This window comes from Filicampus tigris, chromosome 22 (genome assembly GCF_054856515.1).
Source record: "Filicampus tigris isolate MCC_2025a chromosome 22, RoL_Ftig_1.0, whole genome shotgun sequence".
In the NCBI taxonomy this organism is placed as follows: Eukaryota; Metazoa; Chordata; class Actinopteri; order Syngnathiformes; family Syngnathidae; genus Filicampus; species Filicampus tigris.
In genome coordinates this window covers 6,910,192-6,929,189 of record NC_141238.1, presented here as the reverse complement: position 1 = coordinate 6,929,189, position 18,998 = coordinate 6,910,192, and the positions used below count along the sequence as shown (strand labels likewise).

The following is an 18,998-nucleotide window of genomic DNA, read 5'->3' as shown; positions in this document are numbered from 1 at the left end:
CGGCCTCATTCACCAGATTTTGAGGGGGGCAAAAGTGAGCAATACTTCAATTCACCACAGGCTGGCAGCAGAGTCACGTTAACAACGGGGTATCAGGTGCGCGAATTACGCAATCAAGTTGTGCGGTATTTACAAACAATAATGAAGTAAACGAACGTATTAAGGTTTATAAATCCTAAACAGAGCAGCCACGAGTATACATTGTATTCAAAGCTAATAAGCCATTCCAGAGTTGAAAGAATTTATTCTTTATTACGGACATTTGAAGTAGTGCGCTGAAGTTGTGTCCGAACAAACAAGTCTGTAACTAAAACCAAAAAAAAAAAAACGAGGAAAACGAGTGAACTACAGGACTCAACAGACGATGTATAATTAAACTAATTGCCCTGACCGTCGGCAGACGTGAGGTGAGTCCTCTCGACTTCTAATTTTCATATTTTTCAACATTGTCAGCCGTCATGGTGTGTCACTCCGACCAACACAAATTGTTGCACATAGTATGAGGAAAAACACTTATCAAGGTTTTTATTTTTTCCATGATATACCCTACGTTAAAAAGAAACACAACAACAATTAGCATAGGAGGTAATACAGCTCACGTTAGCATTGACTCACAACCCTGGTGTTGCAATTAATGCAAAAACTAAATGATTAATTTTCACTGTAAAGCATTCCGCAATAATTTGTTCCAGGTGCCTAGATATTTGTTAAATGGTTGTGCCAAACACAGTAAAGTAAATTATATGACAAATAAAATCTCCAATTGATGGTTGAGCTGGACGACTCATGACCTGTTTTACTCGAAGACATAACAAATTCGAAAATAAATGGCCTGTTTCCCCCAAATATTGCTGTCTAAATTATGCTTCATTTCTGGAGTACATTTCACATTTATTCCGCTTTTAAAATGACCCAGCACTGCACAAAATGGTACTGTGGATGGAAAATGCCCCTTTACATTGTGCAATCGTGGGAATTCAATTAAAACCCAATCAGAAATGTCTTATCGTTCTCCAGTAACAATGTCAGACCTACTTTTTGTCTCCTTCAAGTCTTATATATTCAGACAATTATGGCGGTGCATTGCCAGCTCACTTGACTATAATTCAATTATCTCCCTCCTCCACTCATCCTTACAAATATCACAGGCATTAATTAACAACACAATCCAATGTCTTTTCTCCTGAAAAAAACAATTCCAGAACTATTCTTCCTCAACAAGTCTGTACAATCAATGCCGCGGTATGCTGTATGGTGTGTATACTGTTTCCACTCGTCAACATGCAACCCTAATGGGAGATAAACAATAATGAGCACAGTATTAATTGCAAAGGGGTCCTGCACACTACTTAAACCTGATGAATGGCTCCATTAAGCACTGTAGGACACACATTAGCGGTCCAAAATGTGCAACAATTGATTTGCAGACTACCACGGTCTGGATGACTGAGAATCGGCACAGAAATGAGGCAAAAACACAATTTTAGCAAGCACAGAAATATTTTCTGTTGATATTTTTTATTGATACAGTTGTTTGTCTGGAGTGCCTGCCCAACAGTCAAGTGTGAAATTTATTAATTATATATATATATATATATATATATATATATATATATATATATATATATATATATATATATATATATATATATATATTTTTTTTTTGTGTGCATCTAATGCTGATTCTGATATTTAGCAGAATACAATTTATTTAACTGACTAAAAAATATGTAGTGAATAAAATAACTTTTTTTTTGGACCCTTAACAAATACTTAGTTCTTTAGTATTTGGTCAACTTAACTGTACAACAAAGAGAAAAATCGGCAAACACTGGTTTATTTTTGAAAAAATTTTAGGGGCGAGGGCGTGTGAATGTTATGGGGTTTTTTTCAGCCATTCTCTCTGCTTTTATCTCTGCCAGTATTTTCTTTTCTAATCTGAATGAATGTAAATATCTTTATCTTAATTTATGAGGTGTTAATGTGTATTTAAAAAAATGGCAAGAAAAAAAACATTGGACAATTTTGACAGATTTTAGAACAGTTAATAATCGGTCCGGTAAAGTAAACTACACTCAATCTCAGGTAATCGTATTTGTGCTAATGTTTCAAAACGTTTATCACCTAGGCTGGGTGAAGATTCAGCGCCACCTTCAATTTGTCGGACTACGCTGTCAAGCAATGGTACCCCACCCGCGCCCCACTACTGGCATCATACCAAAGCCAAAAAGGTAAGCAAAGCTGCATTGACTTTTGTCAGATACAAATATTAGCCTCGGCTAGCAGCGTTAGCTTCCGAACAGGGTTATAATAGTTTTGAATTTTTCACTATCGTTTGAGTCTTCCGGTTTGACTTTTGTTTTTTTCAATTCAATTACCTTGAATATGGCTTCTATAAAGTCCAATTACAACATCGTGTTGTTTTTCCAAGCCTTATATGGAGTTGCTTCTTTTTATCCATGCAGCATTCCGACACAGCTTGCCAAGCTCGGTGGTACATTTTGATGAGGAGGGAGGCATAATGGGAGAGGATCAGCAAGCTAAACGAGGGGGCTCAAAGATACCAAGGCAGATTAGCGGCGCTTCCCACAACGCAGACAGCTGCTCATAACCACGTCGGGCCTAAAGATTTTGCTCCCAGATTAGCGGGCGACAATGCCCGCGCAGCTGCCCATAATACAATAGCGCAAGAGCGGCAAGTGGGAGGATGAGTGCGGGCACTCCAGAAAAAAAAAAACAACCAAAAAAAAAAACCAACACGTGTTATCATCACAAAAGGGATTGTCGGCTTCAAACGCTCTCACACATCCCTCAGGATCAAACGGGCCGTCGTCACGTCTCCGTTCTTCCGTTCTTTTTCTTCTCTTTGTCTCTCTTCTCCTCCTGCTCGGCAGGGCCCAGGAGCTGGAAAGGCTCTCATCCTCTCTAAGCCATTGTTGTTGGGAGCACAACAACAGCTCAATCTCATTTGTCTGGAGTTCTCCCACTTGGAATTCACGATACATTGTTTGCTCGCGTTCTCATAAGAAAGAAAATGTCGGGCATCAGGGCCCCTTTGTGGCTTATTGTCAACTCCCAGACGGCAATGCGTCGCATTATGAGGCAACAATTAGCAAGAATGCGCCGAAAATGCCATTGTGATTTACTCGGGACACAGGAGGTGGCAAAAAAAGGAGAAAAAAAAAAAGTACTGTAGAAAGTTTAGAAGTACAGATTGTCAAGAACATTTTTGAGTCTTGAAAGTCTTTTTTGTTTTTAAATATAAAAACAAGCAAACCATTTGTTTTTTAAAATACATTCTGATATAATGATAAGTCCAAAAAGTTCCCTTTCTGTTTTTAAAACCTTTATCCTCAAACATTACTGTTAAAACTGCGCTTCCAATAAAGAATTGGCAAAACCAATTGTCAATTTTGTATTTGGTGAGGTTGTCTGCTCAAAGTAACAAATAAGGCAACTGATAATCTCACTTAGTTACTTTTAAAATCACGTAATCATTAACGTAAGTTACTCTTGAAATCAAACAGTAAAGTAACTAAATGATCTTTTAAAATCAATAAACGATATAGTAACTAAGTTACACTTCAATTCAAGCACTCAGTAATGTAACTAAGTTACTTTTGAAATCAATAATCACCATGATAACCAAGTTACTTTTCCAATCAAGCAATCAGTAAAGTAACTAGGTTACTTTTAAAATCAAGTAATTAGTAAGGTAATTAATTTACTTTTAAAACCATGTAATCACTAAAGTAACTAAGTTACTTCTTAAATCAATTATCGGTATAGTAACTAAGTTACTTTCAATTCAAGCAATCAGTAAAGTAACTCGGTTACTTTTAAAATCAAGTAATCAGTCAAGTAATTAAGTTGCTTTTAAAATCATGTCGTCAGTAAAGTAACTAAGTTACGTTTACAAGCTAACCGCGGCAACACTGTTGGTCAAGCTCCCTCACTCTGTTGTTTTAATTTGTTTACCTAAATTAACTGCATGTGCATCCAAACAGCAAATTAGGTGAGATTGGTGACAGGGTGGACATTTTTGAAGGGCACGACTTAAGAATATGTACTCGATAATATGTACTCGATTACTTCCCACCGCTGTCAGAACCACGCAAGCCACGGCGACTGATGCTTTTAAGTGTCCCATTTTGCATTTCATCACCACAGGTGCACTCAGGCAAGGATGCAAATGAGCAGAAAACACACCATTAAAAAAAAAAAAAAAAAAAGTATTTACATTTATGCATTTCCATCCAAAGCCCCAAATCTTCTCAAGGCGCACTGTTGGGAATGTGCTCGGTGCACGTGCAGAACCAAAAGGCCATGACCCAAAAGAAGCCATTAGCGGACTGCCAAGCAGCTGGCCAATGCAGCGCACCGCTGCAACAGTCACATTCAAAAACAAAAAATGTTGGATCCCCACTATGAGTTATCAAGTACCATTTGTATTTATTTATTTATTTATTTTTTCAGGTTTTGAGGACCAGTGGCGGCACCTGCGTCAACACACCTGAGACAATCCAAGTCAATGACTACAGGTAAAACTGTAACAAAAATACAACAGTTTTGCATCTTTTCATGTGTTTTGAATTAAACTTAGTCTTTGGTGGATTTATTCTTTATATAAGACACCCCCCCCCCCCCCCATTTTCACCATACTTAGTGAGTCAGTTGGACTAATTCCTCAACAGACGTGCACTTCATGAGCTGACAGATGAGTTGTCTAAAGCGACAGTTTCTATGGAAGCATTAGCGCTTTTTTTTTTTTTTTTCTCTCCATGTTTTTATTTTTTTTATTTTTTAACACCCATTCTGCCTGCTCTTATCTCGTTCTGGCGTGCACGTCATAAGCTTTTCCGACTTGAGACAGAGAGGGATTTATGTAGAGCAGCCAGATTTGTCACTGATGCTATGGTCAGTAAACACCAAGATGCATTCACTGGCCACAAATGCAGCGAGTAAATCTCACGCGTCGGGCACTAATGCACAGTGCTGCTGTCGAGCTTCCCAAGAGAAATCAGCATTGGGATGAGTAAATAAAAACTATATGGATGAGATGCTTTTTTAATAAAATAGACATTTTGCTGTGGGAATCTCAATTTGTGAAGCTTAGTTTATTGATTTTTTTTTTTTTTTTTTTTTTTGGGTACAAATTTGATTCCTTATGCCAGCGTTGCTTCATGACGGCATTTTAGCGAACGAGTCAGGATGGAAGATGAAAAAGAAACACACTTGTAAGATGGTGAAATTGAGAGTATATTTCAAGTAATTTATTATAGAAAATGTAAATTGTGGCAACGAAAGTAATTGTTGGACAATTGAACAATGTTTAATCGACTACTAATCGATAATCACAATCAATAATATTTTGTTTAATTTAAAATTGTCCAAATCCCCGGAATTTGTATATGTGTATGTATGAATATGTGTGTGTATATGTACATGTACCCACTTAAAAAAAAAATAATAATAATTTTTCTATTAGTACTTGGGTAATTAACTGTTATTTCTCTAATCGAGCCGATAAAAAAAACGATTTTTCTGTATTTCAAAAAATTCTGACCCCTAATAAACGAACGAAATGTGCTTCTTGTGCCTGCCATTCCTCGTACGGCCGATAGATGTCAGCAATGCCCCGCTTAAGAGCCTCGTTGTATTTTGGTGGCGAGCACTGAGAGAGCATCTCGAGTGCTTTTGCAGTTGGAGATGGTACAGATGGCAGGCCCTGAACGCAACACTTCTCCACACATTTCACTCTTCGCAGAGTGATATCAAAGTCAACTCAAAATGGAGGCTGTTGCCATCAACTTGAAACAAATTCTCGCACTTCCAACAAAATTGAATTGTGAGTGAAGTCGCTGTGGATTTTTTTTTTTTTTTTCTTTTTTGGTCAGCGTTCAAGCACAGATGTCCCCCCCCCCTCCCTCCCCTGTATGTGTGTGTGTTAAATAAAAACTCACATCCTCTTAAAACATTTCAGCTGTGGATTTTCATGGATAAATGCTCACAATTATAAAGGTTTTAATCCAGATTGCATTCAGACACACTTTATTTATTCCAGAGTCTAAATCATGGATTGAAAAATTAAACTCAATAACAAATGTCCTAGATTATGTCAACCGTGAGCCCGAAGCGGCATTATCGACTTGTCCGTTTGCCCACAAAGTGTCAAAATTAATAACGCCATGTATATAAATGTAATACAACTCAAGTGCCCTTTGTACTCGCACAAGCTTACATCAAATTTCCCATGTGGACTCAAACTGTGAATTAAAGTGTACGGATTGCTCCAGTGATGTTGCTGCAGCCTGAGTACCGACGAGGAGAAGAAAATCTACTGAAATTATTACTTCAAGTCTTCCACAAAAATCTTGAGGGGGAAAAAAAAAAAGAATTGGAATATTCACGTCAAGTATCACCTCTTTTTAGTTGGACGTTTAGCTTGTGATAAAATATTTTTCTTCAAAAGTGTTCTTCGAATATTTGCAAAATGTCTTTTGAAATAAATAAAAATACAACTGTATTATATAAAACCACGAGGGATTGTAGAGAAATGAATTGGTTACATAACGTTTAATTAGTGTACTCACTGTCGTATTTGTGTGTTGACTGTGTGCTTCTAAGGGGCGTGGCCTAGTGAGTGACATCACATATGGTGTTGGAACTATTATTTTGTGTGTTGGACTGCTTGTCCCATTAAAGTCCATCGACCACTCTTCTTGCCCACATGCGAGGGCATCACACGATATCTGAAGCTTGATATTTGGCAGAATAAAATTCGACAATTAATCGGACGATTAATTAAAAATATATATACAGGATTAAATAACTTAATTTTTGGTTCCTTAATTCTGAAAAGTATTGTGAACTACAGGCAGAATATTTGACTGTTTTAGGACGCTTTGTCCTGATTACCACAGAGAGAAAAATCGGCAAAACTTTTTTTTTTTTAGGCGGGGTCGCCGTGGTATTTTAACGTCATTATCTTTGTCGAATGTTGTAATGTGTTAATTTGCAAATAAACACATAAAAAAATCGGCAAAAAGGTATGCCGTGTTTTGCCGCCGTGAAATATCACTAATATCGTCCGATGAATCGGCTGCGCCCCAACCAGTACTACTGTTAATCCCAGTCACGTAATTATCGCTAATTCCGACGGCTGCCCCGCTCTGATACTCTTCGAGGTTTCCACAAGCGGAATTTTCAGTTGGTCTCATAACCCGTGAGAAGACCTGCTCCATAATTCCGCGAACTGCTCCGTAATTATGTGAAGTGCCTTGAGATAACTTGATAATTGGCGCTCTGGATATAAAATGGAATTGAGCGTTAAAACACAGATAGTCTTTCAAGCTTGTAAAAAGGACTTCAATGTACTTTCCGTCGCACAAAACTTGTTTACACTTGAGTTTGGGGTAAGTAACAAGAGGTCATGTGTGCCTATTTCTGGAGGGCGGGCCCCCCCCGGAGACCCGACCTCGTCTGATTGGCTGCGAGGAGTTTACTTTGGAGGGTGGCAGTCTGCTGCGTTTTCTTGTTGTTTTTTTTTCTCCCCTACCTCCCTCCCTTCCCACTCCCAATTAAATAAGGAATGCGGCGCTCTCGAAGGCCATTTGAAGTGTGTTGTGTTTGCGCGCGGCAGAGTTTGCGTTTGCGTCGCTTTCATCGACGCACAGAGGTCATTCGTTGTGCTAGCGTGCGGGCAGGTGAGACGGCACCTTATCTGTTTATTTTCCATTTGTGTTTGACCTCCCGGCCCGGCAACTTTTTAGTCGAACGCAAGGCCCGAACCATTTAGATGACTCACGTCCTGCAAAAAAAAAAAAAAAAAAAAAAATAGCACGTGTGTCATAAAAGGCCTTTACTTTCTTTCGGCTTGTTTTGTTACCAACGCGAGCTTTTTCGGAAAAAGAACAGATGTCATTGACTGGGAGAATGTTTTTTTTTTTGGGGGGGGGGGGAGGAAAGAATGGGAAAAAAACAACACGGATATGAGCACCTGGACTCGAATGTGAAAAGGAGACGGAAATAAAAGCGAATTTGAACTTAATGAACATGCATTAGTGGCCTAGAAGTGCTTTCATCAGACTCCTTTTCAAACATGTTTTCACATCCCCTCAGATGCAAACATCACAGCCGCAGCGAGCGTGACAGCGCCAAGAGAGAAAGTCTTTATTTGGTCTCAAATGGGTCTCATCTGAAATAATGAAGATGTCCTTGAGAAAAACAAAGAGCCCCCTACAAAACAGGCTACTCTTCCACACCGGCGATGGAGACGGCTGATAATTGTTTTCAAGTCTGCCGCCGCACTGGAAATGAGTTTGTTCTTGTTCTGGGGGCGGCCGATTAAACCGGACCGGTCGTTCCTTTTTACTCCCCTCGTTTGCTAACTTTCTTCGACATCTCGGCTGCCGAACACGACGCTGCTCTTTTGGCTACCATTTCCTACAAACGGACTCGATTGAATTTGAAGGCACATTTGTGTAAAAATCCTGCATTGTTATGTCAACTATATGCAGTTTTATTCATTTATTTATGAGCAGAAGTTGTTGTTATACATACGGGAAGAAACCAAAAGTGTTTTTTTTTTTATACTAATGAACTATTTTTCTCCAGTGTGATCGAACCTTTTTGTACCAGAAAAAAAACATTAGTGACTGAGAGTGAATCAGTTTGAGTAGGAAGTAGGTAGCATAGTGGACTAGTGGCTAGCTGCTAGCATGTCTGCCTCACATTTCTGAGACTTTGGATTTTATACTTGGCCTATTATTGTGTGTTTTTTTTTGATATTGGTATCATATTTAAGTACATTTTCAGAGTATTTATAGCCTGCATAAAAAAAGTCAGCTACTAAGAATAAGTACAAAATATTATAGTGGTGCCTTGAGATACACATTTAATTCATTAAAGTGGAATAAACTTTGTCTACTACTTAGAAAGTTTCTGTGATAGTCATTTTTTGCAGAGGATAAATAATATATGCCTATGAGTATTGTTATAGTATCTGTCTACATATGTTGCTCAAACTATCCGTTCCTTAAAGGGTTGTAAAACCGCGACTATCCATGCTAGCTAATGTTAGCATGTCAACGTATTCTAGCTAGCAGGTCTTTCTGAAGTCAACATTTGTTATTTTACAAACACGGTAGTCCTTGTTTTTTATGTTTAGTTTGATAGTAAACTTCAACTGGCTTTTTTGTTTTGTTTTTGGTAAATAAATCAGTATTTGCCAAACGGCTGCTTGTCCTTGAATGGATTTATTAAATATCTAATTGCCGAAATCGACCGACCCCGACCTCAAGCTGCATTTGGGATGAACCAGAACAGAGTTAAAGCTGATTTTTGTGGGCGTCATGGCCATTTGTCCACTTTCCCCCCGCCCCCTTTTCTTCCGTCCTTCCTGGCATTGCGCTTTCTCCATGTCACCGCTCCCTGGGTTCCACTCCAGGGATCCCACGGTCCCTGGAGAACCCGTCCAAACCCCTGCGTGGCTGGGTAATAATGGCTTCCCCGCTGCGTCGCTTATTTGGAGAGTTTTTTTTTTTTCCCCCCCGTGAAATCTCAGTGTGTCATTACAGTTCATATTCTTAATTATGCAGCAAATGTCCCCGCGGGAATATCACGGAGGCCACCACTCCGCAATCTGTCCATACGGCACTTAATTAAAAGTTTTCTTAAGAATAAATTGCATTCAATTCAATTAAAACTGTAATGTCATAGCAAAATAATGGGCCGAGCCTCCTACGACGAGAAGCTTAGAACACACATACAATCTATTCTGTGTGTTTTGCAACGGGAAAAGTGGATACCCCCCCCACCCCCCCTTGCCCAAAAAAAAAAAAAAAAGCCCCCTAGTAGAAAATATGCAAAAAGCAAATATCACCAAAGCCTCCTACATGCCACCGAGCCCCAGGCTGCAACTGCGCTTGAACACTCGAGCTATTTCCAGATTCCACTCTTGGAAATTCACACCATGACAAATGAACCATTGGAGTTTTGGAATTCCTATTTATCTTCCGCGCGCAGAGCCACTTGATTTGGGTGTGAAGAATAAAGGAATTATACGGACACAAAAAAAAAAAAAAATAAATAAAAAAAACAGACGACTTAAGGGATAAATGATAAAAAAAAAAAAAATAGATGTGTGTGTGTGTGTTGATCAGATTGAGGGCGTTTTGGGTGGGCGTGTCCTTATCTTCTGGATGCTCTGAGGAAAAAAAAAAAAAAAGAAAATAGCATCTGATATTAAGCGTCCCTATCCACAGATGTACTCCCACCAAACCCTGCGGGATTATTTCCAAGAAAAGACATTTCCCTTTGAAAGCAGTCCATCGTTCGCGTTACCAATATATTGTGATTTTTTTTTTTTTTCAACGTTTTTTTTTTTTTACAATCCGAATTTAGACTTTTGCACCTCCAGTGTAGTACCATGTTCTGCCACAACATGACGAGCAGCGCTGAGCTCTGCATGAAGCTATGCAGCAGAATTTAGAGGAAGAGGCAGAGAAGATCCCCAACTACAGAGAGCTACAGTTTAATTTAAGTCTGTGATCTGTGACGCATTTATTAAAGTAGCAAGTGAAGGTTTATAATTACAACTATGCTAAATACGTTAGCCAGTCTATGCCGTTTCCCATTATATGTTAGCAGTAAGCTAGTGGACCTTGGTTTCTTTTTGTGTTTAATTTTTGTTTTATGCATCAGTTTTTTGAGTTCACCTTCAACCGGTAGTGACAAACAGCTTGAAGCGTGTGCGTTTTAATAAGTTTAAATTGTTTAACGCAAAAGCTGTGCAATTAATCTAAATTCAATTACAATTACGATTATTACACTCCACGATTACAAAATTGGCAAATTTGTTTACTCAAGGAAATCATACTTTAATTTATACATTTGCACCTTTATTTGATGATACATTGTGAGAATTTTCCATAATTATAGCGTTTCAAATGAATGTATTTCCCTTCATATTTTTCACGGTTAAACATTTTCTTATTTTGCCCCCAAGAAATAAATGATCGTTTGAATAATCGCGATCTCAATGATTACCCAAAATAATCCTGATTCATAATTTTCTCATAACCGAGCAGCCCTACCGTTTGGGATGAAAGCGGACTTTGCGAAGCGGCTTGTGTCGGCCGCGAGACGCTGACTCCACGTGTCGACGTCTCGGTTGGGAAGGCAGCGATGACTTTCCCCTCTTTCGCCCTAAAGCGTAAACAAAGTGTTTTTTTTTTTTTTTCTTGTTCGAAACACACAGTCTTGGCTCCGGCGTGGACTTGGCGGCGACACGCGTCGGTGTGTGTGTGTGTGTGTTTTAAAATGTGTGTGCTGCTCACTCAACCTCACTCGACAAGCCCCTTCGACCAGCAGCCTACAGGTGATTAGCACGCACACAGAGAAATACACCCATGGCGTGCTGGTGACACATTTGAAAACTATTCAACGCACTTAATGTGACCTATAACACTCCTAACAGTCACTTTCTGCTTACATTCAAGCATATTTTGCCACAAAAGGATCCAACTGCAATAAAAGTTTAAGGAAGGTCAAATGAAGTTCACCCGCATAGAGTTCATTTTAGCTTCGTCCTGAAAAAAGCCAAATATTCATTTGTGAGTCGTATTTATATTATTTGACATTTAAGACATATTTAAGAGTCACTGCCAGACATTTTCAGACCCTCTTTTACCCTAACGTTTGGAATTTTTAAAAAAATATATAAATTAGTTCCTCGAATTGAATGGCGGGACTGTGAAAAGACGTGTAAATTCGTCATTGGCAGTGAATGAGTTAATTATACCCGAAGCATCTATTGATTACTTCCCCTGTCATAATGCAAAGTTCTTCTTCAGCTTTGCTTTTCGAAGCCACCCCAACAGATGTGCATTCACCCAAAGGCTTAAAAAAAACACAAAAAAAACAAAAAAAAAACAGACTATGTATGTTTATCTATACAGGAATGTTTGCGCACAGTTCAGCGGGGTTTATGGGCACAAGTGCGCCTTCATAACTTGCAGTCGGATGTGATGTTGATTGCATTACCACATGAACACGCATACTTGTCCCGCTCCCCTGGGCCGACTTTTTTTTTTTTTTTTTTTTTTTTTTTCATTTCATGGACCGGCCTCCGGATCCTCTCGCCACTGGGAAAGGCATCCAAGGGACCGGGAGGACACCCCGCGGCCCAGTTTAGCCTCCTGGTTTCGGGTTCAGGGCACCTCGGCGGTTGCCCTCCTTGGCACCGACCAAGATGATTTTGCGCTGCTGTCTTTTTTTGCCCCCGCTTTCCTCCACAAGTCCACAAAGTCCGATTTATTTGTCCTCAAGTATTCTCGGCATGTTTGAAGATAACACATTTGATTTCCCATACCTCTTTTTTTTTTTTTTTTTTTTTTCTGTCCAGGGTCTGCTAAATCCTGCTAAGGACATATCAAAAGCAAATGACTTGACCTCAACGGGCAAGTTAAAACCTGCAGCTGTTTATCCGATTTTTACATCAAACAAGCAAACGTAAACTCTTTTGTCCTTTAGAAGTCATCTGCAATTGTACTAAAATGCTCCAAAGAACCTTGTAAAATGGTTAAACAATCAAACAGCGCACCAAGCGTTGTATTACATAAAAAATGACCTTCAAGAACACATTTGTTCCAGAGGTTTGTCTCAGTCAAAATTAAATAAACAGTGATTTGTACAAATTCATAAATTTGATTTGACCTTTTCTCATTTTCGTGCCAAACTATTGTTCGCAGCATTTTGCCTGTTTGTTTCTTGCATTTTTCATTCTTAGTAATTAGCAGTTGAACATGAGTTGGTTTCACCCAAAAAAAACACCGGTTTCTGACCAAATATGGAGAAAATCAGCTTTTTGTGAAAAAATGAGGTCAAGCAGAACAGTGATTACGGACTGATTTTTTTTTTTTTTTTTTTTTTTTTTTTTTTTACACCGGATGCTATAGAACAACAACAGGAAGACTGAGAAAGAGCTTTTGATGGATTTCGCCAATGAACCGATTGCGACACGCACTTTCCATCCATATTCATATTTAGTGTCAGGTGCTCAAAATTCTCTGACTTCCATCAGGTTGGCATTTGTCTCCGTCATTTCTTTCCACTCAAAAGCTGTGCTGAAATCAAATCCAAAGTGATACGGCGTGACTTTACATGATTTAATTGTATTTTTCAAAATGTATTTAAGGACATTTGCATTCATTTAAATGAATTTTGCGCTTTATTTATGGACTTATTCTTTTAATTACCGGTCTTCTATTTCACAAAAAGCAAACGCAGCTCTTTGAATGGAATTCTTTCAAAAGAAAAAAAAAAGAAAAAACAGCCCATAAAGTGAACGGAAGAGCAGATAAGTACAATCTGTCTTGCAGTGAAGAGAAAAAAAAACTTTTGGGAAAAATTGGCACCGATGGCGGACTTGTCGCAAACACCAAAAATGATCCATCTGTTGCTCTTAGATCATTCATTATTGGCACCATCGATCAGAGTAAAACCCAAAAAAAAAAAAAAAAAAAGTGCGAAAAACAAAAGTTGACCAAAATAGAGAGAAAGTCGCCAGTAATTGGCGGACACTTTCAATTCCTCCAAAATGTCATCTGATAAAGGCGTCTGAAAAGTTTTCCCTAGAACGCGTGTCGGGCCTGCAAATTCAACTTGATGTCCACGCAACAACACCGCGTTCATTCTCATCGCAAGTGCATCGCTCCCTATGACTCATGTCACATACAAAATGTACTGCTGTCAACTCGCTCGTCAAACTGTCCAAATGTGGAAGCACGGGAAGCCGCAGCATGTACAGAAAAGACACGCACACACACAAGCGCTTTTGCATGTGTGTGTGCATATGCATGACTGTTACACACACACACACACACACTCTTTCTTCTTGTCTCATTGGCAGGCTCATGTCCCATCTGCTCTCCAGAGGAGCTGACAGAGAGATAGTTGTCATTGTAGAACATCTCCACTCACACACACACACACACACATACACAGAAAGTACGCCCCCCCCCCCCGCCCCCGCCCCCCCCACTTCGTCGCCACTCACACATGAAACCATGCGCGTTTACTTTTAAGCAGTCCAACTACATTCTTCGCTGCTAATTGACTGTCATAACGGCGACGGAGATTAACTCCCAGTCCAACCCCCCCCCCCACATTCATGATAAAGGATGGAGGGGCCGAAACGGGCTGGATGGAGGGTCTCATGCCACATTTTTCGTATTTGTTATTGATATTTACAGGCAACCTCGGCGGTGACAGCAAAGGACCCCCCCCCCCCCCCCGCCCCCCCATCCCCCTCACCGCCCCCGCCTCGCTCATCATCAGCCGCGAGGATTAGCGTTTAATGGCGGGCAGGCAGGCTTATGGCGGAAGCGAGCCCCTGTCACAATCTCCCAGATTAGCCGACGCTTTGTGATGGGCTCGCTCGGCAAGACGCAACTTTGTCTCGCCCGACACTTCGGCAAGAGAAAAGGAGTGATTTTAGCGGTGGAAAAAAAAAGTTTTTTTTTATTTTTTATTTTTTTTATTCTGATCCCAAATGATTGACCTTAAACCTGTTTTTTTTAAGGCGTGGACATCAGTTGTTATTTTTTTTAGAGAATGCTTCGTTTTAGTTGTTTTATTAGTTTTAGTTTTTTGAAACAATATATCGTTGCTGTCCTTTTTTTTCCCCATTTTTCTTATTTTTACGTGAATGGGGTTTCGCGTGACAGACATCGCATTAACGTGAAAATAAAAAATTTTTTTTTTAATTGGACTGAAGTGTTTTTCACAGGACGGTGACTATATGGAGTATTTGTCAAGTGCAAAATAAATAAAAAAAAGTATAGTGTAATAATCGACAATTGTCAAACAATTGGTTGACCTTCCTTCTTCTGTCCAGACGTGCATCAAAACCAAAACAAAAACATTTAACATGAACCCCCATAAACTGTATGTATGATATTATTTTACAAAGACGAAAACAAAGGCCATTTGCTCCCTAATTATCGTTTTAGTTCGTTTTATAAATGCAAGGCGTACTTTCTGTTCGTTTTCGTTTTTTTGAAAGCAGTCTCATTTTTACGTTTATTAACAAAAATGTTTTCTCAATACTATTTTTACTTATCTTGTTTTTATTTAGCTATGATAACCTTGAAATACCTGACGTATAACCGTAACGTTTTTTTTTTTTTTTTTTTTAAAGCGGAAGTCAACCTAAGCATAATTTTTTCAAGAATATGTTCCCAGCAGGCCCACTCGTTGAAATATCTGATTAATTTTGCGTTTGTGGAATACAAGTTAAGTAGCAAAATGCACTTGTTTTTCGCCATCTCTGGGGGTGGCCATTTTGTCTTCTGTCGACTGAAAATGACATCACAACTGCTTACAATGACCAATCACAGCTGACGGGTCCTCTGAATCTGAGCCGCGATTGGTCCTTGCGAGCAGTTGTGATGTCATTTTTCAGTCGACAGGAGACAAAATGGCCGCCCCCGGAGATGGCTAAAAACGAGTGGATTAACACTTATCCCACAAACGCAATATTTATCAGAATGTTTCAACTAGTGGGCTTGCATAAAACATATTGAAAAAAAAATATGTTTGCGTCAACTTCCGCTTTAAGATTGGTGAAAGTCTGTCTGTAAACGACTTTATTTACAAATCCCCCAAAACGCCCAGTGACAGTTCGTTACCCGTCTTCTATCCTCCACAAGCACGTTTCGTACATCGTGTTTCCCCCCGTCGCCCCTGAAACATTCCTCAACCAATCCCTGCGCGGGCGATAAAGCGAAGCAACAGGATAAGTGATCTTACACAAGTTGTGTTATGTCGCCTGCCCTAAATGCGTGCGAGGAGCCGAGCGCTCCTGTGAGAGCATTAGTTTTGTGTACATTACAAACGTGTGAAGGCTCACATTAGTGATTCACAGCACCTGGCGCTGACAGAGAGGGTGGCAACGCGGCTGAATATTAATGCCTTTTTGGACTCGCCGCGAAATATGCCACCTGATTTCGAACACGGAAACGTGAAAAGCTAGCTTTCGAAGTTTGTATAGCACCCGCATCAATGCAATGTTCCTGTACCATACCAAGATCATTTTGGATTTTTTTTGAACTCATTGTATAATTTATAATTACACCCGCCGATTGGTTGTGATTTCACACAGAAATTGTTTTCGAGAACGGTGATTGTATGGGGCGTCCGAAAAGAAAAATTGACGCCATTTTGGAGCGTGATAATGTGATCTTAAATTTTAACGTCAGGTTTTTTTTTTTTTTTTTTTTCCAGGCGGTGCACAAGCCACTACAGTTGGTCTTCGACGAAGCGAAAATTCAGGTAAGGTTGAGTCAACTTTAACCGGGTTTGTCTCGGGGTTTCGTATTTCAGACCATGCCGTGTTTTTCAAATGTATATTGACGCCGCAAAAATGCCAGAATTTTGTGGTTAAACGAGGCCAATGTACAGTAAATCTCAAAGCTCTTTCGACCATTAATGCGGCTGAAAGATCACAATTATGACATTTTCACGTTTAATTTCAAGACAGTCAATGAATAGTATTTGTGACTTGTACGTTATGGACGCATAAAGATGTCAATCGAAGCAAAGCTTCTATTCTTTTGAAATCTTTTCTTCCCTCCGTGGATGCTTGCTTTGGTGGCATCTGCCTGCTGCTCCCCAGCTTGTCCGCGTGTGATCACTTCCTCTCCGACTCTCCTCCGCACTTTATCTCCTCGTCTCGGTGCACCGCCGACCCCCCAACTTCCATTTACCCCCCCCCGCATCCCCAGACCGCCGCTCGGCTCCCCCGCTGCCAACTCACTGTCGCTGTTAACTCCCGTAGCATCTTATGTATTGCCAAAGCAGATTGTGTTTGGAGGGCGAGCAATTAAGGGGGAGGCAAGCTCAAAACTGTAATGTAATTTTGGCTGCAATATTTACGGACAAGAGAAGAAGTGAGGGGTGGATCGTGGGGTGGCAAGCGGGAGGGGGTCGCTCGCTGAGAAGGGCTTAAGCGGGCGGGGCGCGGCGGAGTCAACACCGTCGAGAATAATGATCCCGAGCGCAGATTTAGCGGGACAGATTCTGGCGCTCGCCTAATTACGAGAGGCCAAATGTCAGGCCTGCTCGCTGTCAGCTTGGTGGTGAACTTCCATCGCCGTCTCCCGCTTTCACTTTTGCATACCCCCCCCCCCCCCCCCCCACGCCGTGGGGTTTGGCCTTTTTAAAAAAACTAACAAAATACATCTCATTCAAACGCAGCGATTTGTACTGCATTTGTTTCATCAGAAAAGAGTTTGATGAATTTGTTTTTAGAATTTCGTTGAGTGCTGTGGGGAGGGGGGGGGATGGTGTGCAGTGCTTGCTACGACCAGCAGAGGCGCTGCTGGCTCACTCTCAATTAGTCTGTGGTCTGAAGAAGAGCAACATGACGTTACAGTGGCTATAGGAAGACTTTAGCTATCGCAACCCCTCGAAGCAGATTTGCTAACATGTAAAATTTTTTGGTGTGTGTATATGTGTATATATATATATATATGTGTGTATATATAAATATATATGTGTGTATGTATAAATATAGATGTGTGTGTGTGTGTGTATATATATATATATATATATATATGTATATATATGTATATATTTATGTATATGTATGTATATATATATATTTATGTATATATATATAATGTACATAATCATATCAAATCATTTATAATATATATAAAATATATCGAAAATATACACAAATGATGCAATTCTCCTTAGCCAAACTTGCCATTGCAATCTCCAATCTGAGTGTGTGCAAGGCAGACAGCCGTTCACGACAACAAAGGCAAAGACACGATTTTCCAGTAAATAGCAGGATGGGAGATTAAAAGGGAAAAAAAAGGGCCGATCTCTTTCTGAGCAGAACGGGCTAGATCGAGTCGTTCCCTCCATCAGAGGTCGCGGGCCTGTCAGCGTTTTTCCACCGCTAAACAAGACGCAAGCGCTCTAATCAAATATCAGCCAACAATCATCTTTGCTGGGTGCTTTGCAGACAATTTGGGCTGTTTGAAAATGAAATGATCCCGCATTTACAGTATAGCTGCCGGATATAACAACAAGGTGACCCAGTCAAGGTTTCCCTTTGACACCCTGTGCGGGACAAAATGTCATATTCAGTTTGTATAAAGACCTGCTGTTGTTTCCCATTCCGGGGCCAGGGCGAGGTGGGGCTAAAGGTGCGACCACCCCCCCACCCGCCCCCCGCGCTTAGGCTACATTCTCTTAATGGCCTCTCTGCGAAAATATCCGACGGTGAATGGAACGAGCTTCCTTCCCATTCGAGGCGAGCAGTGAATGGACGGTTCAGGAGGTGACGACGGCTCATGTAAGGAAAACGGGGGCCCGGATGAAAGAGTGCATGTTTAGGTGGACGGATGGCGGTCCCAAACGCCAATAGCAATCGGTCTCGACGTACAGTGTGGCGCGTCGCTTGTGCCCCCAATTACTCCGCTTCAATAGACTGGTTCAAATAGCAGAGACCCCCAAGACATGTGTTTGTGCTCCCTTGCTACTGTACACGTTAACACCCCCCCGAGCCTCCTACGCTCATAAAAGACGGAAAAATGCGCTGTACATGCATTTGTCATAATGCGGTTTAAATGAGTCTCCCAATTATGTGTGTGTGCATATATATAATTTTTTTTTTTTTTTTTTTTTTGAGTTAGTTATTTGAGCATAATGCTGGAATACATGAAACGTGTGAATGAAGATTAGGTACCTCTGTATTTCATTCAAATCGGTGGGAGGACCCCAAAGATTGCTCATGTTAAGCAACCTTTTTGAAATAGTACTGTAATTTTCCCCTCTCACACTCTCACACCAACAATGATAAATAACGGGGAAGAAACAAACTTTTTATTGACGTTTATTTAAAAAAAAAAAAAAAAAAAGAAGAAGTTCAACAAATATATCATCCGATGAGTCGGCCGGAGATTAACGTCGTCTCGGCCGGT

At 40.2% G+C, this 18,998-nt stretch overlaps 1 long non-coding RNA gene across 4 annotated transcripts in view; it reads left to right on the top strand.

Moving 5' to 3' along the window:
- The first annotated feature begins 90 nt into the window (after positions 1–90).
- Positions 91–18,998, top strand: part of LOC147126728 (uncharacterized) — a 175,703-nt gene continuing 156,795 nt past the window's right edge. For all 4 annotated transcript variants that reach the window (XR_015084817.1, XR_015084816.1, XR_015084818.1 and 1 more), the window contains exons 1-4: positions 91–407; positions 2,129–2,231; positions 4,477–4,541; positions 16,288–16,335. This is a non-coding gene — a long non-coding RNA (uncharacterized LOC147126728). The remainder of the gene's footprint in view (positions 408–2,128; positions 2,232–4,476; positions 4,542–16,287; positions 16,336–18,998) is intronic.